Here is a 27,465-nt window from a genome sequence, read left to right on the forward strand (position 1 = left end):
GAGTTGTTGGCTTATTCTTTTTTGTAGGCTGAAAGGCATTACATTTGGAAAAATATCAATGTGGAGATAGGAATTTTTCTGCTTGAGAAAGAGCTTAATAAAAAAAGACTTGTGATTTGGAGATGAAATAAAAAGATGTCTCCTGATTTACCAAGCTAAAAGGAGATGGGAAAGGGATTGCCTACCTAGCAATAGTAGCAGTTCAATATTTAAACTCCATACCGACATCTGGTAAATGGTTTAAAGAAATAGGAAGGCAAAAAATATTTACAAATATAGAAATGTATTGTCTGTTCAGCTGTCTTTGGTCATGCCCTTTTCCACACCTGAAATCTCCACAGTCTGAAGACTTCAGAGACTTGTCTAAAACCTTCAGTCTTTCCACAGCCGAAACATCTCCATTGTTCTTTTACAGGCTTGAAGCCAACCTGAGCCTCGTCAGCCTTAGGGTTCAGTGAGAAAATGGTGATTTACAGCCCTGGGGGCTCATATTTCTGTCTGGGATATCTGAAACTGAAATATGTGCCCAAGAGCTGTACAGTGGCTAGACAGTGAGTTCATCATTGTGTGATGTCTCAGACTTACCACGCACTTGCTGAAGCAAAGGTCACCATCACTCTGGTCATCACCCTCTGCAGTGCATACAGAGCAGGGCTGATGGGAGCCAGGTACAGAAACCTGGTGTTTATCCACAAACAAGATGGGGGTGTGGATGGCTGTGGGTGTGTTTCACTCCTCTTCACCTTACCTTCAAGGCAGATTGGCTTGAGTTCAGCATCACAAGTTACCTGGCCCATTGCAACAGATGGGTTTTGAAAAGGGTAATTGTCAGCATATGTAGTGTCAGCTCATTTTCATGCTCTGCCGCAATTGTTGTCCTTTCAAAATTAAATCTGGATATATTTTCTCTTGTGAAAATGTCTTTGTTACTATTTGAACTTCAGGTAGACAACTATCAGCCTTAGGTATTCCCTAAACCAGGTGAAAACCATGTTAGCTGAGTTGAGACACTCCAGTCCTGCACCCTCCATCACCTGCTTGAAACTAGAACAGGTCCCTTTTGCTGGATGAAAGACAATGTGGTAATACAAATGAGAAAATTAATTAAAACAGCTTCCAATAGCAGTCTCTCAGCACCTTGCAAACTAGGATGATGTTATGCATCTCTGTGTATATTAAACTTTCATTCTCAGTACTTGACTCATTTCAATCAAGAGCGCCATACTCTGGACCTATCAACAATAGAAGAAAATAATCCTGCTTATCAATCAAGTCCAGTTTATAAATGTAATTTATTCATCATCATAACTCTTTTAGTTTTTAATTTACAGAAATTTATCCAAATATGATTATTTTCGTAACATATTGCCTTTGGTAGCAAATCTTTGGTTTAAGAGGCTCTTAAGGCATTTTTCTCTTCACACTCTTCTTCACTTAATTTTGCTCCTCTGTTGACATTTATTGCACCCTCACAAATGGACAAACAAAGCAGTTTGTGGAGATCAGACAGTAAAGAAACTCACTTAATGATCTTGATTAAAAATAATTCACAGGAAAAAAAAGGCATCACTTATCAAGTTCTTTCCATTTCTACTTTTCAAGCCTTGTAAAGGCACATAAAAATGCCACCCTTCACCAAAGAACAATTTTCTCATCAGATGTATCTTCAATGTATAGAGTGTCAAGCTGTGTCACATTCCATATTCTTTTATTTTCATCTAGGACCCTTACTCAAGAGGTTTCACACCTCTTTATTGTTTTCTTGGGTCATTCCAGTACAGGTACCCCAGCTGGAGCACCATCTATATCCACACTGCACATGCTTAGGATGCTGCACAGACAACCATGTACATCTATTTGTCACATGAACAAGAAACCCGTGGACATGACAGGCTCTTATTTTCTCATAATTGGGCATTTCTGTAATTTATACCACTTCTTATCTGCACCAAACTCAACCCATAATCTCACAGGATTAGTGAGAATGGCATTCCTATGCCTTTACGGGGAATGCCGTCCTATATTAACAAGGATAGCATCAGATGGAATGACCACAATGATTCCCAATCCACAAGAAAATAAAAAAGGAGAAAAAAAGACAGATGGATGGATGGATGGATGGATGGATGGATGGATATGACTGCTTTTCTCAGTGGGTCTAGCAACTGCTGCAGGACTCTTATAAGAATATATAATGAGCAGTCATTCTTACAGCATTAAAGATGTAAAGACAATGATCTGCTGTATCCCAAATTAAGACATACAAACAACAAACAACAACAAAAAAAAAAAACAAAAAAAAAAAAAAAGGCAAAAAACAAACACAATCAACACACCCTTTTTAACATATTTGACAGACTTTTCTGCTATAATCAGGTTCCATGAAGAGATATCCCTTTCCCTCATTGCAAGCTCATAACTAACATAATATGAAGTATATGATTATTATAGCTGTGATTTCTATTCTTTTACTTCTAAAACTACCATTGCCAAATGCAGCAGATTTTTACATATAGCAGGGAAGATTATGGCAGGGAAAATGAAAGAATTGACTTTCAATCATAAAGATTTCTTGTTAATTTTTTCCTGCAGATGAAGTAGGATCTTTTTAGTGAACATGTAGATTCAAGGGTACCATAACTCATATCAGCCTTGGGGGACAATCCAGTGTTATTGAGGCTTCATCAGACTAGGTCTGATGGACTTAATTATGGACTCTAGACAGTTTGGACCTTATTTGTATCTCCAGGTGGACATTCAAAAATCAACATAAGCTGTCAAGAAATTCCTTTTTTTTTGAGGAATTTTCAGTTAAGATTCCTTGTAAGTTTCTGTAAAAGCATTTTTACTTCTACAGAAGAGGAGTTGCAAGAAATGATCAGGCTTATTTAGTTTAGTGAAACAATAGTTTAGTACTGAAAATAAACACTTGTTATTAGAGGGACCAAGATTAAATATATCTGAGATTAGATCCCAAATTATAAAAAATATGTCTTTCTAAAAAATACTTGATTTTAAGTTATTACTTATCTAGCCAATCATATGCTGCTTCTGTGAGTTTTGATATCAGTGCAGAATAAAAACACAGTAAGCCTCTTTTAGGGCAAGTACATAGACATTTTTACACCACCAGCCATTGGAATTTCTTGCACTTATCCTTAAAAAATACAAGAAATAAGACATAAGAAAATGCTTCTTTCATATCAGATTTAAATACCTTTTTTAACCATAAATATAGCAAATAAATACATCAGACAATGTAAATAGTGAGCAGCAACAACAAAGCTCTTCCCAGATCTGAGAAGAGATAGACACTTTTCCAAGTAGATCAGTTGGAATCAATTTACCCGTTAATTGCTTCATTTTCTCTTCCCAATCCTCTGATTGATTTTCTATTCCAGACACTAGAAGTTGTCTCAAGTCTGCTAGTAGCAAATGCTGTCAATCTCTGTTTCCTTATTTATCACAGTCAGCGAGCCTCAGTAAAAGATAGCATGGTACATAATGAAGGGCTTTTTGTGCAAGTTTTCTCCAAATAAATCTCAAGTCACAGAAAAACTCAGTACCTCAAACTCCCATTGTTACCAACATTTTCACAGAAGTCATCTCTGAACTAAATTTCCAAAAGGAAAAATTCCTGTTTGAAGAGAACTGTAACTTATTGGGCAGAAACCTGTCAGTTTAGGGAACTAGGTTGAACTGCTGTGTTATGCATGGTTTCTTAATTTCTTTATGCTTCTCTGTTTTTTCTTACCTACACTTTATATACAAGAGACCTTCTTTTTCAATAAATTAACAAACAAGGTGGTTTTGTCTGTGCTGTGCATAGCTCAACAGGAATCTTGTGGGCCTCTAATTGTTTATCTATTAAAGAATAGAATACATAGGAAAGTGTAGATGATCTTAATTCCACTGAGTCAGAAGTAAAAACGCAATTGCCCATCCACCACCCACCACACCGCATCCCCCAAGAACAAGATATACAGAAAATTTCAGGTTTGCTATGCCTTGAAATACATTCCATTTTTCTGTCCAATCATATTAAATTTATAGGTGACTTTATCTTTCCTTCTCTCAGAGACACAATTTCCCATTCTTTGCTTTCTACTAAAATTCCCACTCTTCATATATTTTTGATGGTGATGTTTTTGGAATTTATTAATGAAAATGAGATTTATTAATGCAACTTGAGTGAAATGCAGGCCACACGATAACCAGTAGAAGCTTTGCCACTGACTTTCAGAAAACTAGGACTTTATTCTGAGTATCTGTAGGTGGAAGTACAGCTTTTACAGTGTGAGGAGACCTGCAGACATCAGGGGAATCTCCTACAGGGTAAACCTGTTTGACAAACTTGGATCCAGGGAACATCAGCCAAACTCATGGGCTTAAGGCTGCATGTCTCAATCTACCCAACAAATGCAAAGCTTTCCCAGAAAATAGAGTTTCCTTTTGATGATCTTCGGCCTGCTATTTGCCAGGTGTATTGTTAATCCACAGTCTTTAAAGGAACTTTGATATGTAGCTGCTTTAAGACTCAGATCCATAATTAACAACCTAATCCACACTGGAAATTTATTTTATATGAATGCATATTCAATTTTTAAAAATAATTTCATTTCCATAAAACTATATTCCTTAATTTTAACTATGAAAAAGATACACACAACATCTAGGTCTAGCTAAGAGTTAGGCTAAAAGGGATCTGGGCAATATATTTTGCTTTTTTTTTTTTTAATGTATAAACATTATTATCTTTTCTACTGTGACTAATGCTTTGCTAGTGTTTCTTTTAAGAAACTCCATACTTTCATTTGAACATTAACAGACAGAATTTTATTTAATCTTCTAAGCTGCATTTAACAGGCTTGAGAACTAACAGAATTAATTAAAAGTTTTCCTTAATTGTTCCTCAGTTAAAGCATTTTCTTCCAGTGCTAGTCTCCAGCTAAGTTTCTTATTCACCCATATGTGGAGATCTGAAATTCACCTACTCTACCATGTGTACGAAAGTGTTTATTCAACTTCTTTTTCAAAAGAGGTTTTTGCAGTCATGTTTTTGGAGTATTTTCCTATGGTTATTATTTCTCCTATTAATGAAACACATATCTTTTTTCCTATTTTCTCTATGATCCAGACTATCTCTTTATCATTTCTGGTTTCATATATAGAGTAATTTTAGGTCCTTGCAGCCTGTTGAGAAATGCTAAATTTTTTTTATTATCTTGAGAGTTTACAGTCCAGAATGGACAGTAATGTCTGGTTGATCTTCTATCCATTTTCTGTCATGAAGCTCAGGACTGTTTCATATGGACAGCATGGTCTCCGAGCCATAATATAGAGTACATAGATTTACTCTGCCAACCTAATCATCAGATCTAGCTTCCTCTTTTGATTTGAAATGGCTGATAAAGTTACATGTTATAGCATCAAAAATATTCCAAGATTATCACCTATCATTTCCTTGTGTTGCGTTGTTCCTTCGCTTCACATTTTCATTTTGGGTGGCACTTATCAAAAGTGGTACAAAATTGATAATATTTTGTATTGTAGTTTTCATAAGTTGAGATCAGACAATTATTAATTCCTTGTATTTAATAACAGTTCACTTCAATGTAGTCAGGAAATATTCATCATGCTACTTATTTTATAATGTCATGGAAGCTCAAACTATGAATTACAACCATTTCCAGAAACTTATATCTTTTGGTGACTAGAAAATATCTGTAAATGATATTTTTCCACTCTGATTTTTATTAAGATTTAGTTCTGGCTAATTGTAAGGCTCTGAGGTTTTTCAGACTAGGGCTAAAATTGTTGTGAACTTGAGAAGTACTCCTGAACTGAGCATCTGCAGACAAAGATTGTTTTTCAGAGAGCTATGAAAATTGCTTTCCCCATCTCCAGCTCCTGAAGAAGTCAAATCAATTTTAAAATGTGGTTCTGATATAATATGCACATAAATGTCAGAAAAGAGGTTATTACAGTCACTCACAGGCAGGATAGGTCAGTAACGAATGCATGAATGTTGATATTAATGATTGAATTCCTACCATATTATTATGCCCACAAACAAAAAGTTCTTTCCTTCCACTAAAGGGAACCATCTGTCTTCATGTTAAAAAATAACTAGCAAAGTTCTTCAAAATGGAGGGAATTTTTTCAGCAAAACAAAAAAAACCCAAACAATTGTTGAAATTGTCACTATTTACATTTACATTCTATTTTTAGCCCCTGTTAATGAAATATTTTCCATATGAACACTCTTTCATCATTGGAAAGAAATTATCTTTATGTCACATGGACTATGGAAGAAATGTCAAATAAATTTCTTGAGAAGTAACCCCAGGAAAATTGCATAACCATTACATGCACTAGGAAAAGGTTCTTGGAATGAAGTAGGCACCTGATTTCATTACTTATAACAACTTAAAAATATGCCAATAAAATGCTTAAAAATATAATTAAGACATCAAAAGTTCAGGCCCTAGCTTATTATCACTTGCTTAGTTAGTGTGTTTAGCTTGAAGAGATATATTCTGATGTGTTCAGAATAGAAATTTCCATGAATGGTGCATCTTTAATACCATCAAGAAGAATTATTAGCAGTACTAAAAATCATGTCATTCCTTGTTGAAATCTCATATCTTACATATTATTGGTCAGAGTGAAAAAGTTGGATCTCCAGAACCTCCAGTGTTGCTATTATTACATATGATGTTGTCTTCCCATTTCTTTCTTCTTATGCCAGATGGTGAAATAGGGCGATCTAGGAAAGGTTTAAAAATAATGCCTCTTCTTCCTAGGTTTGTCTAGCAGAGAAATCAATACCTATATTTAATGAGATCATATTCAAGATTGAAATACATCCTGCCCAAGGGGGTTTCAGGCCTATTAGAAGAGGGTCGTGTGTTGCAGTCCTGCTCCTGGTACACCGTGATGCCACAGAGCAGCATCCCAGGGCCTGGGAGCATCAGGTCTCCAGCATGACACAGGCAGATTGGCTGAATCACGTCACCAGAAGGTCTTTTAGTTTCATGTAAGAGAATTTAGGTATTCTCTTTGACAGCCCTACCATATGCAAACCCAGGCAGTTGTGTGGTCTTCACGCCTCTCTGATTTTAAATGCCTTGCCTTCTTTAGTCACTTCAAGAAAGGTGGTCTGGAATTATTATATTACACAGTTTGCATGTCACAACAATAAAGTCATATCACCATTTTATTTCTGTAATAATTCCACAGTAACCAGGAATAATTTACTTCTTGCAAAGCATTTTCAGGTAATCGTCTGAATTCCTTTATGTTTGTTTCCCTTCTTACATCCCTTAATCATAGGGCAATGTGACTTGGATAATTATCTTTGTGGCTAAATCCATCCAGCAGAGAGAATAACAAAAAGAACAATTTATAACCAAAAATGAATGCAACACATTTAAGAAATATTAAGCCATTTGCATCAGGTCACCAATAAATATGCCAAGCACAGAAATTATTGGTTGAACTAGTCTAAAATTTCAATGGAATTGAATTTTTTCTCACTTTTTAACATTCCTTTGTCAGCACAATTTAACAACATACTGTATTTCTGCTTTGAAAAGCAGCCACCTTAAATCAAATAAAAGTCCCATTAAATTTCCCACACTCTTCTTTAGGAAAATGCAGTTATATGTTTTTTCTCATTGTTTGTATTTAGTGTTGTTTAGCAGGGCTATTGAAATGATACCAAGACAGCAGCACAGGTGGATGCAGAACGTATTAATAACAAAATAATTGGAATGTCAAAGCTCATGAATTAGCACTTCTCAAATTCAACTGCAATCAGCAGATTATGGGGTTTGTACCTTATACAAACTGTAAACACTGCAATTCACTAAATGCATATCCCATTTTTTTTTTCTGTAGGCTTCTTTGCCACTGAGTGCTAAATTAAGAAATTAATCCTTCAGAGGTCAATGAAAAAGGTTTTATTGCTATTCACAAAATTAAATACTTGGAACAACAAACAGTCTGGGCAGCTTCCCCAGCTCAGTATATCACCAGTCCATCTGTGCTTAGCATTTCATTGCTAGACAGTTGGAGGGAATTACTCGGGCTGAGCTGAAAATTCAGACACTTCTCAGCTATTGCTCCTTTCTCCTAAAAGCTCCAACTTCAATATATCAGACAAAATATTAGTTCTCTAGGAAGACAATGTGGACATGATTAAAGTTTAAATACTTTCTCCCTGAGCCAGTCCCTCAGGACTGACTCTTTCTTCCTTTAAACACACAGCTTTCTGCTGAACCCTCTTACACTCCCACGTGAAATAACATCTTCACCCTCTTCTTGCATGCACACACAGAGATACCCAACAGTGTTGTAGTACTACAATGGACAACGACATATACACATGAGCTAACATTTGTTTAATTTGTAGTCTTGGGAAAAATAAACTGAGGAGGGTGTGGGCAATAAACTCTCTTCTTTTTTTTGTCTAAACAACTGTAAATGCACAAAATAAAAAATAAACCCCATGTAGTCATTGTATTTTTTTAACCTAGAGTTCTGAGTTATTGCTTTCTTTACCTGATGTCACAAACAGTTCAAATGTTTAGTTCAGATAAAAATTCTTCCAGGTGGAATCAGAGAAACTTTTGGTTTTATTATTTATAAGATTATTATTTTTCTCACATACAAAATCTGGTGATCTGATAGACTGGATCCTTGATGAGTTACACACAGGCAGAAAAAAATACTTCCAAGAATCTCCAACTCCTTTAGACAGCATCCACAGTTGGTAAAAAATTTTCTTCAGTGACTCTAGGGAAAAGCACACTCTATCTGTCATGAATCCAGTGCCCAACTCTTAAATAGAATTGATGGAGAAATATTTTTTTAACCCTGTGATCCTTTGCATCATTGATTCTTTTAGGCTGTAGAAACACCTATGCGAAAAGGCCACAGCCTCTGGGAGTACATAATGTGACAGACATATGCTTAGCTTGTTTTCCTAACTATATCAAAGATGACAGCTTCTTCTGATTAAAAATACCTCTTTAGCTATATATATTGTTGCACAGGAAAAATACAAAAAGGGTAACCTCTATTACAGTGCAGTTGTACTGCACAGAAACTCAAATTTGTACCTACCCTGAAAATTAAAAGTGAAAAACAGAAAAAAATTCTGCTTTTCTGTCAGTCTGTGATTTACATTTTTCCCCCTTTCAACTTCTAACTAATGAAAGTTATCATCAAAAATTATTTCCATCTTCTCCCCATGTCAGCACCACCTGGGCTCGTCCCTTGCTATGATATTTAGTTGGAACATCTTTTGAGATGCTAGAGTTGGAGCTCTATTGCTACTAACCAGCTTTTTCCCGTCTCTAGTAATTCTGAGCAATTATTCTTCACTAGTACTTAGTTTTGAAGCTTGATATCTCATATTTCAAAGTGTTGAAAGCTTTCCATGCCTTTAAAATTGCTTGTTTTTTCTAATTATATCAGCAGGTCTAGTAAAAGGCTTTACATCTTCCCACAAACCTTGCTTAACTGGGATTTCAAAGTACCACATTCGGTTTTTTCAGGTTTTTAATGGATATTTTACTAAGACCTTTATGTTTGCAGATATCAAATACCTTGCTGAATGTTACAAAACTGATCTCTTACAGCTGCCAGTTAATTTATTTAAATACCAAAAGTAATGCATTTGATATTAAACAGCTACTTTTTCTCTTTACTTCCCTAGCAGCATCCAAGCCCTGCCTGTCGTCCACTCAATTTAGGGACTACGTAATCTCTCTGTAAATGCCACAAGTGAGTGCTGCCTGGTTATTGTCACTGCATAATGCCCACCAAGAGAAAGCAAAGCTTGCAGAGGGATAACAGAGTATTCACACAGCTTTGCATAAATATTGTATAATGGCTTCCCTCTGAGAGATTTGTAATGCTCCAATATCAAAAGACTTATGTAATAAAAATAACTGGAATGCATATCAGATTAACCTTTTCACACTCAGAATTAGGCAGTTTAGAAGAGCACAAACCCAGTGACAGTGTAACTCCCACTTCACACATTCAGGACTTCATATTAAACAGGATTTTTTCAAAAAATAAAATATACCAAATCATTTCTTAACAATTAAATTCTTAATCTCTTCATAAATGTATTATTGGCCAGTGACTTATAAAAAAAACTATTTACATAAACAGTCTAATAGTAAATTTTTGTTAATAATTTATGGATCTATGGAGTTTTCAGTCAAAAGACACAAACTCATACTACTCTGGGAATCCTTCTTTTATACAAACAGCAGGATCAGGCCAAAGAAATTTGCCAAGTTTCATTTCTGTATTTTCCTTCTTTTACAGTTTTCATACACTAATGTCACTGACATGTCATTTACCCAGCAGACAGTATTTCGTTCCTTGGGAGGCAGGAAAAAGCTAAGAAACATTTTCCATTTCCTTCCTTGCAAGATTCTTGCTCTCAGGAAGGTCTTGCCCAGCCTTGTGTAAAACGGCCCAGCAATGGGACCTGTAGAAACACAGTTCTCATCCTAGGAGTGCTCAATTTTGCTGAAATTCCCCCAAACAGGATATGCTCACTATCTATCCCATTTACAGATATTAAACTCCTGATCTTGCAAGTCACTGAATGCCCCTGGTTCCCACTGAAATGGAATACAATCTTACAAACAGGACATCTTGCACTACTGTTATTTGACTCTTTCCACCTTGGGAGTAAATTCCATGATAATTTAATGCATGTTAAGACACAGTTAACTTTTAAACAGCAAATCTTTGCATGGGTGTATTCCCTCTTGGAAGAGTTTACAAAGAGCAGCAACCTGAAAAGGACTTCGAGTGACAGGTCTCCTCTGCTAAAATGCAATCAGGATAAAGCCAGACAACTTCACAAGGGGTGGAGTCCTTGAACTGGAAAGAAAAAATTCCCCATGCTCATATTTTCATGATCAACCTGAAGTTTGAGCATGATGACAATACACCACCTTGTTCACTGGACAGCATTGGCCTCTGTTTCTTCCACACTTACCTCACATTGGTGATCTCTGCAGAAAGAGCAACAAGACAGTTCTTCAGATGCTGTTTTTCTGAATATTAATTCTCTTGCCAATGCTAAATCTGTTCTTAATCATTACAATATCATTCATTATCTGAATTTGAACAGAATATTTCTGTTCATGGATTTCTGTAAGCATCGCATTTCAGTTACGTAGGATTTTCTGATATAAGTACAATGAGATCTTAAGCTTCTGGCAACAACGGCCCTTTTCCAGATGTCATCAGACTTGAAGAATTTAAGAATTAATGAAATTTTACAGTCCTTCTCCTGCAAACCCCTCCTCTGCCTCTTATCTTTTACCCACCTATTCTGACTGATCACCAGTCTCTCTAGATTAAACAAGTATTAAAGACTTGTCAGTAAACCGGATGTAGTTACTTTTCCCCACACTGTAAAATTAAGCTAACTCTAAACTTAAGCATTACATGATTGCTATGACCCATGCCTAACTTAATATATGATTTTCATCTCTGGGATAACATACTTCTTGAATCCAGATAGAAATTTCTTTATACTCCTTCAGACATTGAGGTCTACAGGGCTTCATAATGAGCTCTCAGACAGGCTGATTAACTGTTTTGTACTGGGAAATTTAACACAACAGTAGGAATACTAATCAGAGAAAAGATATGACTAGGATTAGGGTAATGCTATGGACAGAAGTGGCTGTGGATTTCAGTATATCGCTAAATTCTGCAAGACGTGGTGAGACTGTGTTTGCAGTGGTGTCTCATGTTTATTAGAGGGTAAGACTGGAGATGGTCAAGGGTAGCTCTAGCATTTGAGCTTAAGTGAGGGTGAAAATTCAGAGCTGCAGGCATTAAAGAACAGTTATTTCAAGATTTCTTAGAGGACTTCAGCACTTAGGAGACAGTCCTCCGAACTAGTAAATGCCAGTCAAGTGTACTTACACAGGATCTGCTCAACTACAAGAGAATTCGCTGCACGAGCTGGTTAGAAACTTTCTTGCTGAGCAGTAAAGGAGTGGATAAGAATTATATATGTCACCTGATCCACATAATCTGTCTATCCTGGCATATACCATGGACCAGATTAGAATTTAGACAAGAGAACAAAGAAACTTGCCCATGGGGTAGTGTTGAACTGAAGCTTTGGGTTTCTCTTCAGTACCTTTTGTGTTCTACAGTAAACAAAAATGTGTCAAATAAAACATATAGCCACCATCCTATCACCATCCTCACCATAATCCCTGTTATACTTTCAGCTCCTACCAATTAGTACTCTCTCAAAAACCCTCCTAAACACAAACTCCAAGTTAATACAAAAGGAGGTGAGTGAAGAGTAAAATAATTTAGCTCTGTAGATGTGACCCATGGCATACCAGATAGCCTTTGAAACCAAATAGTCTCTGTCATTTGGATGCTTGTCCAAACCTCATTTGATTCACACAAAATCTTTAGTATGCTCATCGCTGAAATCTCCCTGACTCTCATAAACAAATTACTACTCAACTCATAAAATAGCATTGATACAAGAAGTCACAAAAGCCATCTCTCATCTCTCTTCTGGATGCTTTGAGTTGAAAACACACTTGATTTTTTTCTGACACATGATATCTTTGAGAGAGTCTTTCAAGTTTCCTGCAAGAGGTAGGATTGCTTCTTTTCTGTCTATTTACAAACTGGTACAGCTGAGGTCTTCACCAATTGGCTCTACAGGTCTAGATCAGCAACTTCAAGCACTGCCCAGAAGGTAATTAAAAAATAGGGCTCATTTATAGAATCATAGAATATCCTGAGTTGAAATGAACCTATAAGGATCATCAAAATCCAATCCCTGGCCCTGCACAGGACAGTCCCAGGAGTCGGACCATGTGCCTGAGAGCATTGTCCAAACACTTCTGGAACTCTGCAAGGCTTGGGACTGTGACTACTTCTCTGGGGAGCCTGTTCCAGTGGCCAGACACCCTCTGGGTGAAGAATCTTTTCCTAATATCTAACCTAAACCTCTCCAACACAAGTAAATACGGTTCTCTTGGGTCCAGGTAAATTTTGCTGTGAAGTCTGATCTGTTTTATGGAGATACTTTAATATGATGGACAGGGGAAAAGAATTTCTATTATTTTCTTACCAAAAAATTCTATTATTTGACTTTTTTCTAGGAGTTTTTCTTGCCTTTTCAAAAATATCTGCTGTACCAATTAAGGTACAAGGTATTCAGTTCATACGCAGAACAAAAAAAAATAAGCCAGAATAAAGGGAATCCACCACTATCATTTACAATACTACAGTAAAGCAGAGAATATGAAATAGTAGAACAATTCAGACCACGTATAAATTTCCAGTTAAGAAAGACACAGGTAGATGCCATAACAACCTTTAAGAGAGGCTTAAAGAGAGACATGTTCTACAGCTTCACAGCTGTGCTGTATCCAAGTCTCTCGTATGTAAATTAATAATCTTCATCAATATTATCGTGACCAAAGGCAACTATATAGACCACTGATTCTTCATACTGTGTGTAATTTTATATGCATAAGCAGCCTCATTAATGTCAATGAGAAAGCACATTCATGCAAAGACAGTTCTGAGGATGATTATTTGGAGCATTAGGAACTTTGTAATACGAAGGAGCAGAAATCAAAACCACAGTGATGTTTGTAACGAACCTGATTTGAAAGAATCTTTTGTATGGCTTTTCCTTATTTTTCCTTACATTTCATATTGTCAGTACATGGAGAAACTTCTATATGACTGTATATACAGTGAATTGGTTGGCTTCTATACTATCATATAGATAAGTATAGGAATAGACAGATAATTTTTAAAAAATTCATAACACAAATTCTATACATGTCCACTCTATGGCCTAATCTGATCTTTTTTTTTTTTTTTAATCGTATTCTATATAATATTTTATTGATAAAATTGCTATAGTGTTACCTAAATTTCTACCAGAACTCCCATGGTCTAATCCCAAAGCTTTCTGGTAATGAAAAGAAGCATGAAAAATAGCGACTTTTAGGCTAAAAATGTTATTTTCTGAACTCAAACTAGCCATGTCTGATATTCCACCATGAGTAGTTTCCTACAGCTTGTAACTTGCTCTTTTGTGCAGTCATTATGGCACTCATGGAGAAACTGCACAGTTCCTTGTTTTGACTGTGAAGATCCAAATGTTCTTCTCTCCTGCAAATATCCTAACATTTGAGAGCACTTAAGCCCAGAACTACTTCTTACAGTGAGTGATTAATGTCACAGAACAGCCTAAGAAACTGAACACTACTCTCTGAGATGAGCATGATAAGCATTAGTCTACAGGTCTGTAGTTATTTCTCCTTCTCTCTTTCCCATTTCTAAGGCATGATGAACTGTCCTCACCCACAAAAAGAACCTAAGAGAGTGAGCAGCGGCTTTAAATCTCTACAGCCTGAAGCACTGTCAGAGTGATTGCTCTAAGAGGCAAGGCTAGAAGAAATATGCAGCTGTAGAAATAACTAACTTTCCTTTCTGTAAAGAGAGAGAACTTTCTGCTTTGGAAGAAAGATTATAGATACCCGTCTTCAAGTGGACACCTGGCTTTTAGATTTGAAGGGACCAAAGGCATCCACACTGTGGAAGACAATGACGTTGCAGAAACACACCTGTGCTCAGTGTTTCCATTTTGTCCAGCATGAACGATCTCTACACAGATTTCAGCAGTTCCAATCCAAATAGGGTGATGGGTTTGCATCGTATTCTGAGATATGTATGTCCTCTTAAGTGTTGTCAAAGGCAGCCTTGGAATGGCACACAGTTTTCACTTACAGAGATGTTGCCTAAAGAGTGGGTTAAGCAACCTCAGCCTTCTGACACTCCCTTCTCTGCAGATCCAGTTCAAGTGGTTTACTGGATCTGGTCCCCATTTCTTTCAGAAATTCAGCACTGTGCTTTCATGTTTAAACATCCATTTTCTTTAGCATGGAAACAGGCAGACTGCCATGTGCTTGATAAAGCCTGTTAATCTATATAATTTTAAATAAAAATAATTAACATAAACTGTTGGAAGAACAATTTGCTATTCATTTTCCTACTGAAAACAGCTACTACTGCCTTTTCATGAGGAATGAAGGCCTCTATTTTTAATATCAGTCTCCAATAGAGACTGATATTAAACAGAAAAATCATTTTCATACTTAATTTTCATCTTTGGCTCATTGCAAATTAAAACTGTAATCTATTTAGATCTTCCATGGTAGCAGATTTATGCAGTAAAATCACTGAGGCAAAACATTCAGATTTCCCCCCCCCTTGTATGCAGAGTATTTTGTATGAAAGAAATTAATACCTGAATACAAAACCTATGAAATTCACTAAAATATATATGAAATAAGATAGAGATCAATGTTTATATCTCAGTAAGGATGGTTACTAATCTGTAACAAAACAGCACTCTTTTGTAAAAAGCAAGGAGCAATCTTGTGCTACAAATAGAAAGAGAAATTGTGTCACATGGTCTATTCTATTAAGATAGAACATCATTTTGTATACAGTATCAAAATTAAATTAAACTGGCTATTCTTTCCTATTACTCATTAGCATTTCAAATTTTCAAAGCCTTCACTTTTTCAGTTTCAGCATTGCTACTGAAGAAGACTAACGTGGCTGCTTATTCCAGCCTTTCTTTAATTTTCTCCTGATAGATTTTCAATGCAGCTCTGTTTTTTCTGCAAGTGAAAGCAAATTGCTCTATACATTTCTCATCCTTTCTTCCTGCCATAACATTGATCATACTGAAGGCAATACATTTTCTTAATATTAATTTTGTAAAAGCCATTTAGCAAATATGGCACCAATTCATTCATGTTTGTGGATTTAAAGAGTCTGAGTGAGTAGATAACTTTCTGGTCAGTGTTAACTAGGTTCTGCATAGTAGAAGAGCATCAATGTCTTAAATAATTTTCAATATTTCAGGTTTAATTATTTCTCCTTAAAAATAATTTAGTACTCCTCCTTACTGCATTATCTTGAATCTGACCTTCATATTATAATTTCACTTTGTAGAGCTAGTTGGGGAAAAAAATCCAACAAAACATTTTCCTTTAGAATTTGTTCTTTTGTTGAACACAGTACCTTTTTGGGAGGAAAAAAAAAAAAACAGCAACAAAACAAAACAAACAAACAAACAAAACAACCAACCAAACAAAAAAAACTTCATACCAGCCCACCATCTTAGGTCTCTGACGACCTACTGAGCCTAAGTCCCTGCACTGAAGAAATGATGGTCCTGACATCCTGCCCCTTTCTTATCTTGTCATCCCCCAAAATGAAACTCCTCCACTTACCCAATCTCACCAAGATAACTTGGTGACAAGAGCTCATCGATTTCAATCATCAGACAAAAAAAGTCTCCACCTTTCAATTGCAGGATCCCTTCAATAGGTGGTTTATTTGGTATTTTCCTAGAGGGTGAAGCTATTGAAGTAATTTTTATAGGCTCAGAATGACATTCCACTGTTGTGGTTTATTTTCATTTCTTTACTTTTATGACGTGACAGATCAGTGATCAGGGAAAAGTAGCTTAGGAAAAAAAAATCTTTTTCCTGTCCTGGAGGAATTCATATTTCTGCAAAGTGCAGGACCATATTATTAGGTTACTGAGTGAAGCACAGAAATCCAGTATTTATATCAATAAAATCAAAATCACAATCAACATAAATTGCATTACACTGGGGCTGTGGGGGAAAGTATTGATTTTCCTTGGACAAGTTATAGCAGAAATATAGTCCTCTTCTTACTTCCCTTATGACGGTATGGAGGTAATGACAAAGAATGAATGTAAATTCCCATTCTGTTTTGGATATGGAGCTAGAGCACTTCAAAGACAATGTGGCAAAACAATGTATTTCCTCAGCCACTCAGCTTGACACAGAGGTGTTTTGGCTCAGGCAGACATCTGACATGGAATATATCAACCAAATTGAGCAATGTTTTGGCAAAATTTCTAAGCATTTGTTAACTGTGTCATAAAATGGAATTGGGCAATATCAGTTAAAGCAGTACTCCCATCTCTGCCATAAACACAGCAGAAAGAAGGGAAACATAATCCTCACATCCAAATCCAAGGAACGTGGAAGGAACTTCTATTAATAGTAAAAATTTTGTTCCTTACTGCCACTTCTGATTTCCTGTTCTCATCTTTTTTCAAACAAAAGTTAGGTAATTTGTATGCAGGGAGTGTTGCACAACCTTGCTGCTGCTCCCATTTCCATTCGTGAAAGAGTTCCCATTAACTTCAGTATGCTGGGATAAAATTCTTCTATAAGACTGCATCTTTTCTTATTCAGATCAACAAATAGGTGCTAAGACTGAAGAACTAGTGTTCAAGAAAAGTCCAATGGATTCTTTTCTGAATCTCTTAATGAAATATTGTACACTTTCTAACTGTAGAATCACAGGGGGCAAGTGTAAAAAAAACCACAAACTGTGTTAAGAACCAAATTGACTGCATTGCATTGTCACCTAAAAATAACGTTATTTCTCTTTATGAACTGAAGTGGTTTGCTATAGACATCACAACACTGACAGAGAGTTTTTTGAATGATCAGACTTGAATGATCTTCCTTAATATATATGCTTTTCAAACACAAGCTTTCGAGTTGTATCATTCAAAATATCCACTGGAGATAAATCAGTGGGGGAAAAGAATCACAGAAAGATGCCTGAGTAGATATTGAACAATAAATGTCCTTTTTTATTCAAATACTTTTAAAATTTAGAGACATATGTACCATTTGTATGAACAACATATTAATTAAGGGATATGGAATTCCACATCCATATGGGAGGGAATGTCAATCAGCTGGAAGGCAGGAGGGCTCTGCAGAGGGACCTGGACAGGCTGGAGAGTTGGACTGATTCCAACGGGATGAGGTTCAAGAAGGCCAAGTACCGGGTCCTGCACTTTGGCCACAACAACCCCTGCAGCACTACAGGCTGGGCACAGAGTGGCTGGAGAGTAGCCAGGCAGAAAGGGACCTGGGAGTTTGGACTGACAGGAAGCTGAACATGAGCCAGCAGTGTGCCCAGGTGGCCAAGAAGGCCGATGGCATCCTGGCCTGGATCAGGAACAGTGTGGCCAACAGGGCCAGGGAAGTGATTCTTCCCCTGTACTCAGCACTGGTGAGGCCACACCTGGAGTGCTGTGTCCAGTTCTGGGCCCCTCAGTTCAGGAGGGATATTCAGGAGCAGGTCCAGAGAAGAGCAACAAGGCTGGTGAAGGGACTCAACCACAAGTCCTATAAGGAGAGGCTGAGGGAGCTGGGGTTGTTCAGGTTGGAGAAGAGGAGGCTCAAGGGAGACCTCATCGCTCTCTACAACTCCCTAAAAAGAGGTTGTAGCCAGGTGGGGGTTGGTCTCTTTTCCCAGGCAACTATCAGCAAGACAAGAGGGTATGGTCTTAAGCTGTGCCAGGGGAGGTTTAGGTTAGATATTAGGAAGAAATTCTTTACAGAGAAGGTAATCAGACATTGGAATGGGCTGCCCAGGGAAGTGGTGGATTCTCTGTCCCTGGAGGTTTTTAAGATAAGACTGGATGTGGCACTTAGTGCCATGGTCTGGTAATCATGGTGGTTGTGGATCAAGGGTTGGACTTGATGATCTCGGAGGTCCCTTCCAACCCAGCTGATTCTATGATTGTATGATTAATCTATGCAGAGATAACTATTATCAGTGATAGTGGAACAAGGAAAAAATCTAAGCATGAAAAGGAAGCATTGCTATGCTGTCAGTTGTAGTGATCAATAGAAAAGCATTTACAGCACTAAAATATACAATGTGAGCAACGGATCTACAGAAAACAGATTATCAGGATGGTGGGTTTTTTTTCATTTCAGGTAATGTGAGCAAGGGAACCAGTTATAGAAATTCAAAAATTACCTCGTGAAAGCACATTACAGACCATATATATTAATCAGTCACACAGGAGACCTCAGACATATAGGCAGAAAAAATCAGCACCAACCACATATGAACATGCTGAATCCAAGGACTCTTCCGAGGTATTAACCTCAGAGGTAGAATGCATTTCTCTGCACCAAGGAGACATCCTATATTTCTGCTTTCCCCTTGAAGCCCTGTAGGGGTCTGAACTGAGAGCTCAACACAATCACTGATCAAGAATTAAAAATTTTCTCTCCAGAGAAAAGCAGATAGAAGGTTTTTACTAGACTAGAGATCCAGTAAACCATATTCTCAGCTTAATAAAAATTCCCCAAACATACATTTTCTCTCTTGTTTCATTACTTAATCAGGTTTTTGTCAAAACAGATTAAACAATTAATGCAGACACTGCAATCTCCAAAGAGTAGTCCCTCTTCCTCCAAGCAGTGATTAACCAAGCAGGGGCTGTATCCTCCTCCTGTGCTTTAGGCCTCCATGTAATACTTCCAACAGCTGTTGGGATATGAGCCATTTTGACTGATACCTCTCTGTAAAAATATGATTCCGGATGGTTCCCTAGAGCTTTCGCCTAAATAGATAGCTTTTACTGATAATATTATATTATAAACACACTTAACACTGCCAGTGTGACATAATCGAGCCCTTCACAATAATACTAATCAGTGATGAGTTTTTTGAAGGTGATTTGCCATGAAAATATATTGTGCATGACCAGTTTCATAGAAAATACAATACTGCATAAACATTCAGGAAATTGTAATGGAAACATACCAGAAATGTGAACCTAAATAAGCAACGATCATGTATTCTCAGATAGCATAATGTTCTCTGAATGTTATCAATAATGAAGCTTTTTTCAGCCCACATTTTTCATATCCTTGTGGGAATATGTGTATCTTTGTCATACGTTTCTCTAAACAAAAAGCCAGAGACTACTGACCAATTTCTTTAATACAAAATGGGAAAATTAGTTCACATGTATAAATCAAAAAAAAAAAAAAATAACAAGCCACCCTGAGAAAGACAACTTAATAGCAAAGGTATAGTGAGTCTCCCATGAGATACTAAATTGCTAGAATAAGTGCTAGGAAATACTTTTTACCTATCTCATGAGCAATTTTTAGTTGCAAAATGGCATGCTAAGAAAATAAAGTTGAAGATGAAAAGGTGGGGTGATACTTCTTCAAATTCTTTCTGGTTTTATGCTTTGGATCTCATGTTTTTGAAACTAGGAGTAAATAATTTTTTTTTTCTGCATTATTAATACATAGAAGGCAGATTTATCCATTATACCTATTTTGAACTCTCCAAACTCCTTTGGCAGTATTTTTTCATCTGTTTTTTTATTTCTGCAAATATATTACTTTTATAGTAAGAAAAATACATGAGGACACTAAAAAAGTTTCAGAAGAAGCTTAGATTCCCACAATAAAACTTCTTAGGAAACTAAAACATTTTATTTAAATTATTGCTGAAGGTGATATCTCTGCATAAACCAAACATTTTGCAATGAAAATATTTGCCTTGCCTCCAAAGAAAAAATATTCATAAGTCTTTTGCTGTATTAATCAAGGCTCTAGCAAGGGTCTTACAGTTTTTCTACAACTGAAAATAAAAACAAAAAAAAGAGGTCAAAAAAAATCTAATTTGCAGAATAGGCTCCCAAATTCCTTTCACATTCTTGACATAAACTTTTAACTGTCAGACATGAATGTTTCCAAGGAGATAGAGGAAATAGAACTGAACTCTGCTCAGTAGTATGGTATAGATAATAGTAAAATAGAAGAATAAAAAAGCCCACTGCAACGATGGCACCTTTCTGTCAATTTACTTAAATTTTTACCAGAAAAAAAACAAAACTTTCAATTATATGACAGCACATTTAAATATTGTATCACTAATAGTATCAGGTGATCCACAATCTAGGTTTTGAGTGTCTATGGCTCCTGAAACTGGGACCCTTCATACAGCTTTAAAACAAGAAAAGGTACAAGAACAATATACAACAACAAATTCAGGCAATGGGACAGAAACCCAGGGCTTGGGCAAAACTATCACTAAATTAATATTTTAATTTAATATAAAATATTTTATTAGTCATTCCTATAAATGTGCTAAGCCTGTATCACTTTTGTCAAAAGGAGCTTTGCCCAGCAGTAGTCTCAGTTGTAAGCCCAGAGATCCTGCAACCACACAGGCTTTAACACAGAACAAAAGGCAAGCATCAGCCACCTCAAAGAATACTTAAACAGGCTGTAGAATATTCAGTTTTCAGGGTCCCACTTCAGTTTCCATCATGGTAATCACAACACTGCCATCAGTCTGAAGCCTTCTGGAGCTTTGCAGTAGGAATGTCAAGTTAAGACTCCAATCCTGATGAAAAAATTTCCGCCTCTGGCATATCCATGAAAAGTACCTTATCATCATTTGGCCCATTAAATTAGTTTATTATTTTACAGGAGCCATTTACTCCTAATAGTAATACCTCATCACTGACACTATTATCTGCTTCAGGAGCACAGTATGGCTTGTTTTTTAGACTTGATTGCTCAATGTGGCTTGAAGGAAAATCTCTCCACATTTTTAATTTGATTGAACTGCTCCTTATCTTTGAGAAGATATCTGAAAATAAAATACACTGTGTCTGCCCTGTAGCTGCTTGTGCTATTATCTTGTACTTACGTTGTCTATTTGGTTATTTTTTCTTTTGGATTGAAGTTTTAATTTTTATAGACTGTGGTCTGAGCTTTAGTAGCTTAATAAATCAACAAGAAAGGAAGTCATGAAAGAAGGTTGAGGACTGCTCAGAGAATGAAAAGAAACACAAGAATAGCTTCCCTTACAGATGGCCTTTAAAGTGAATGAGCAGCTGAGATTGGCCCTGCTCAGAGGTGCCATACCATAAAAATATAGTGAATGAAAACAAGCAGAAAGGGTCATACTGTGCCCTCAGATGCATACAGAGGACTCCCATTGACTCCAATCAGAGCCAGATGCCAATATCTTATGGCAGAGTTTAACCCCAAGCAACCTTTTTAAACAGCAGACCAAGCTGTGGTTTCAGATACACACACGCTGTTCCCAAAAGAGTAAGAGATTGAAAATGCTTTGTATTTCTCACTTGCTTTCCAGCCATGCTTTTCTTCACCAGGGAACTCTTCTTGGCTCAAATCTGAACATTGCTCACAGACTGCGTTCACAGGCTGTTTATCACTACTAAGCCCTCTATCATACACACCACCATCCCTGCAAAAATCAGAGGTATATAAAAATGCTTTTTTATTATATATTAAAAAAAACCACTACCATACTTCTGAAATACCTGTCATATCTTTCTTAGATATGTTAAAAGCAGGCAGGGTCATGGTAAAAAAGCAGCTACCCAGGTGCCATATAGCAGATGAAAGTGATTGAAGGTCATGAAATTCTTCTTGCAATTAATTGTGACTGGTTTGAACTGGGAAACTTGGACTCTTGAACAGAGATTTCTACAAATGTAGACACTCAGTTTTCCTAAAGAGAGCTCAGATTCTTTTATAAGTGTAAGTATTTTTTTGGAAACATTCCAATAAATATTTTTTTCCAATTTTAGCCACAGTATGCAAGCCTAAAAAATAATTTAAAAAAATCTTTTCACTCAGGACACTTATTTTGCAAACATATTACCCTAAATCCTTGAACGTCCTACCTGAGATTTTCAATTTGATTAAATCTGCCAATCTGTCCTGTGCCAAAAGAACCCAGAAAAAAGATACAGACTGCTAAGTGAATAAAAGTCTTGGTTATGCAGGGTGCATCATAAAGTATCCAGTCAGTTTATCTTGGTACATACAACAAATTTCTGAAACCAAATTTAAATACGTATCAGTACTCCTTAAGAGCTTGTACTATCATAGCAATATGGGTGCAGAGACTTTTAAGCAGAGATCATGTGTGTTTGGCAGGGGGTTATGGATGGGATCTTGATACTAAATGCCAAGCCACAGCAGGATTACAGAAACATCGTGAAAGACACAGGGAAAGGCAGCCTCTGGTCACACCAGGCATATGCCTGGAAGTCCCAGTGGCTGTGGGACAGTTAAGCAAGATCTCCAGTGATAGCTGTAAGAGTCACAACAGACTCACGGCACGCAAAGTTTTAATAGGTTTAGGATTCCCATAAACAGAATAATTTCAAGCTAACCAGCAGCAGGAGCAGGTGTGAGCCAATTAGTCTTCTCCAGGTGCATTGACCAGCTTATTGATGAGATTCTCAAAAGAGTTAATAAATTTATTCATTTTCCCCCAAACTGTTACGCTCACACCAAATTATGCATGCTTTTTACAGCATTTGATGTGCAGCTTTCCCATTTGTCTCAGTTGTTACTGACAGTGCACATGTGTCTATTTGCACCTCATCTCATACCGAAACTAAGTTTAGGAGTTGGAAATCACTAAGTATGCAGATGGTGTGCAATCCATGGTACCAGCAAACAGATGTGGGAGCTAAGAACTCAGGATCATGTCATGATTCATTATCTGAAGATAGACTGATATTGCACAGCTTTATGAATATGACAATATTTAAAGTAGTTAACATCTACCTATATTTTCTTTATTTAATTGTAAGCAAAAATAATAGTTACATCATAAAACTTTTTACACCTGGAACACAAATTATCCACTTCAAAACATTGTGAATTACTTGATTTCCAACTTCCCCATTTGTTCATAGAAATAAATTCAGATGAGCTCAGGTCTCCTAATTTTAGCCAATGAATTTTTATTTTGTACTCTTTTGCAGAGAAACAAACCCAGATATACCAAGAAATCCAGTAGAAACATTTTGCTCTGAAAAGATATGAGAAAAGTTCCTGATATGCTATGCTTTCCATATTTTTTGCCATTTAATGAGGTTTTTCTATGCAGGAAGTAATGAGCCAAAAATAAGAATTTATCTTACAGAAGATAAATGTTATCAAAGAAGGTCGTTTATCAGTAATTCCCAATGAACTGTGTACAAACTTATGTACTGTTTAAGATGTTGTATACGTGGTAAAAAATGTATTTTAATTTTACCCTCATCTTACTCAGAGCTGAAATGACTTACTGTGAATCTTCCTATAGGAAGTTCCTCTATAGAACTTTTTGAAAGAAACTAACACCATGTCTTTCTAATCTTCCAGCTGGCATTTTATAAAACTTCAGAATTACAAAAATTCATCTTATCTCTGTGCTTACACATTCAGGTAATATTTTTCTATTAATCAAGCTGTCTTGATAGACTTCTCTAGTGCTAATATAGCAGTGATTCTCCTCCCTCCCCACAAAAATATTAATCAAATCAGCAGCTCTTTGCAAAGTTTTCTTTTATCCCTTTCATCAGTTCTTTTTTTAAATAAATGGGTTCTGTCATTATGATTTACACACATAGTAGTTCACAGTAATATTATATTTGTTGTGTAACTATCCAACAGTCTAGCTATGCCATGTCAACAGGTTGGTCAGTTTGAATACAGTCAAGACATCCTGATTTAAAACCCAGGAGTTTGTCAAGCCCTCAATCTGGCCTCTAGACAGTGTTTTGTGGGGGTTTTTTTGGTTTGGTTTTTTTGGGGGGTTTTTTGGGTTGTTTTTTTTTATATATATATATTTGTGTTTGGGGGCGAGAAGCCCAAATCCTAAGCCAAGAACTGATGTTTCTGTAGATTCCCAGAGAAAAGAAGGTACTGTGCAAGAGATGCCTAAAACCCAGTGCATTAACCAGCGGGACATGGTTGAGCTCTGACTCCTCTTGGGAGCTCAGAAACCCAACTCAGGGCTGGCTCAGGAGAGAGCATTACTTCTACTAGAACACCACTTACACATTTCACCTCACCCAAGCATTGAGATAATACAGCTGGGGGACAAGCAAACTGTAACAGTCATAAAAATCTTTGGTACGAGGGCCACAGCTCAACCTGCAGAACAGGTCTCCTGCCCTCGCCTCCTGGCACCAAATGTTTGCTGTAGGATGACAGGCTTGCATGGTGAGAGGCCAGGTGCTATGATCCTCTTCTCCCCAGCTCACACCTCAGCGTCCAGGTTGCTTCCATGGAAGCCTACCTGAGGTTATTATACAAAATATTAAGGAGCTAATGTTGTCAGCTGCGACATGGTCAGAACTATGGTTGGTTGCAGTGTCTGGTAGACAAAGGATTACCTAAACAATGAAGACAATTTTTTGGTGATTCCACCTTGCCAAGCACTGATCTTGGCATGAGGGCATGAGTCAAATGGAAGCAAAGTCCAAAAGGCACATCTAGGATTCCCAGCTGTAGCCCTTTACAAATATCAGCCTCCTAACTTTTATCAATCTCTTCCTGTTTGCCAGAGGAGCCCACGCTGCCCATGGGATGTGCTACAAAGTAAAATGAAGATGAAATATGGGCATGTCCCGAGGGTAGCATCAGCACTGCCTTCGTGCCACGCACAGGTGTGTGCTGCGCTGGACCCCAGCCCCCTGCAGCTGGCACTCCAGCAGCTTGGGTGCATGGGGCACACAAAATTCAATATCTACTGACAACTGAGAGTGCCAAAAAGTTAGGTTTTGAGACTGTAAGAGCCTTTGAAAGACAGACTTCTTTTCAGGGAAAAAGAAACAAAGGAAACAAACACAAAAACAGCTATTGAAAGAGGAAAATATTTTTGAATTTATTCCTGCTCCTATCTCTTCTCTCCTGATCTGATATGCTTTTTGGATTCTTGCTGAACAGATGAGCTTTACTTATCCTTAACATTTTTGCAATTTTTATACTTTTAACTCAGCTTAGTTCCTTCAGTTTAAATTTCAGACTTCAAATTTCACTACAAAGAGCATGGGAGGTTTCTAACTCCTACAGTTTTTAAGCAGATATAATTTAAAGGAGCATTAGATGCTCTTTCAACTCTAGTTTTAAAAATAATCACAAGATTAGGTGGTTTATCTTTTTGGATGCTTCTGACCTAATACATTTTAATAAATCAGTATCCACAATAGGAAGCAAGGTTTTGATTTAACTTACAATACAAATAGACAAGAACAGCTCCATAGATCTGGAATACAAAACACATTAGACATAATGGATGAGTTGGAACAAAGTCAAGAGTCAACTTGCTGCATTTTTTTTAGGGTTAATGATAATAGGAGACCATTGGCATTAAAGATTATTGTTTAAATGAAATACAATTGAAAACATTGGAATACACTATCCATAGAAAGATAAAATGCAACTTTTTTGAAAATATTATTATGAAAACTATAGCCCTAGAAAACAAAAAGTTTTCAAGTTATAAAAATTATTTCTAATGTTTTGGATGTAATCTTTGTGTAATCCTTTTTTTGATTATTATTATAATAAATAACTTTGGGTTATCTGATGACATAAAAGTTTCACATCCTCTCTTCCTTGATAGGTTTAGGCTCCCACTCATATCCAAGAGTGACTTTGTCCAGATCATTACCACCTGCTCCCTTGTCCTAAGAAGACATTTCAATCCAAAACAGTTAATTGATATGAAAACAGGTGTTTTATTCCTGGTCCTTGTTGACACTAAAATTCAGCTGCTTTTCAAAGGAGAAGACATACTTGGAACAGGACATAAGTTTGAATTTAACCCATTTGAATCTGGTCATTTTGAAAGAATGGGGGTTTTTCACCATTCATTTACTTCTGAAATGGGTCTAAAGGCATAGTGTAAACATATTCATTTAGAATTTGAATGTAAAATGACAATTTTCCACACAGAAATGTGAACTAAAGTTTTTTAGTCCAAATAAATTACAATTTAATTGAAAAAAAAAAAAATCGAACATTTTTACTTTTGGGGGGGCTGTATTCTTATCTAATTCTCTTTAAAAATCTTACTTCCAGTAGTAAGTAAGGAGAAAGAATTCTGATTAAATTCCCTATACTTATTTATCAATTTTCAGATAGGACAAATATCTGTAGTTTTCTCTTAATTAAAGAGAAAGTTATTTTGTGAAAGGTACCATTTTAAGACATGGAAGTTACTTTCTCTCTTTCTTACTTCCTCAGGAGATGAGAAGGTGAAAATAGACAATATTCTCCCACCCTCAACACAAGCATTTCCATAAATACAAGAATGCAGTAGAATTTTTCTGAATTCACTCACTTTTTAAATATTTAGAAAAGGTGAGTTTTCAAAGAACACAGGATCATACTCCCTTTCTTCCACTGAGAAAATTTGATTCATAGGAAGAAAATTCTGATCAGAGCAGAGATTTCTAACAAGGATATTAAAGAGCTGTTACCCGATTCTTATTCACAGAGTGGAGTCTAAACGGGACAATATTTTTCCATTTGACACCATATATTCTGCAATTCAGATGTACATTACAGGTGTATTTTTAGACTCTGGAATTGCATAGGCTTTATAAGTAACTCATTCCTGTTGAAGGTCAGGGAGAACAGACTTTAAATTAAAAAAAAAACAGTAATCTCTAATCACACCTTACACATGCACAACTCTTGTTTCATTTTA

Source organism: Manacus candei, unplaced genomic scaffold (genome assembly GCF_025592945.1).
Source record: "Manacus candei isolate 608988 ecotype Guabito, Panama unplaced genomic scaffold, ASM2559294v1 h1tg000056l, whole genome shotgun sequence".
Taxonomy (NCBI): Eukaryota; Metazoa; Chordata; class Aves; order Passeriformes; family Pipridae; genus Manacus; species Manacus candei.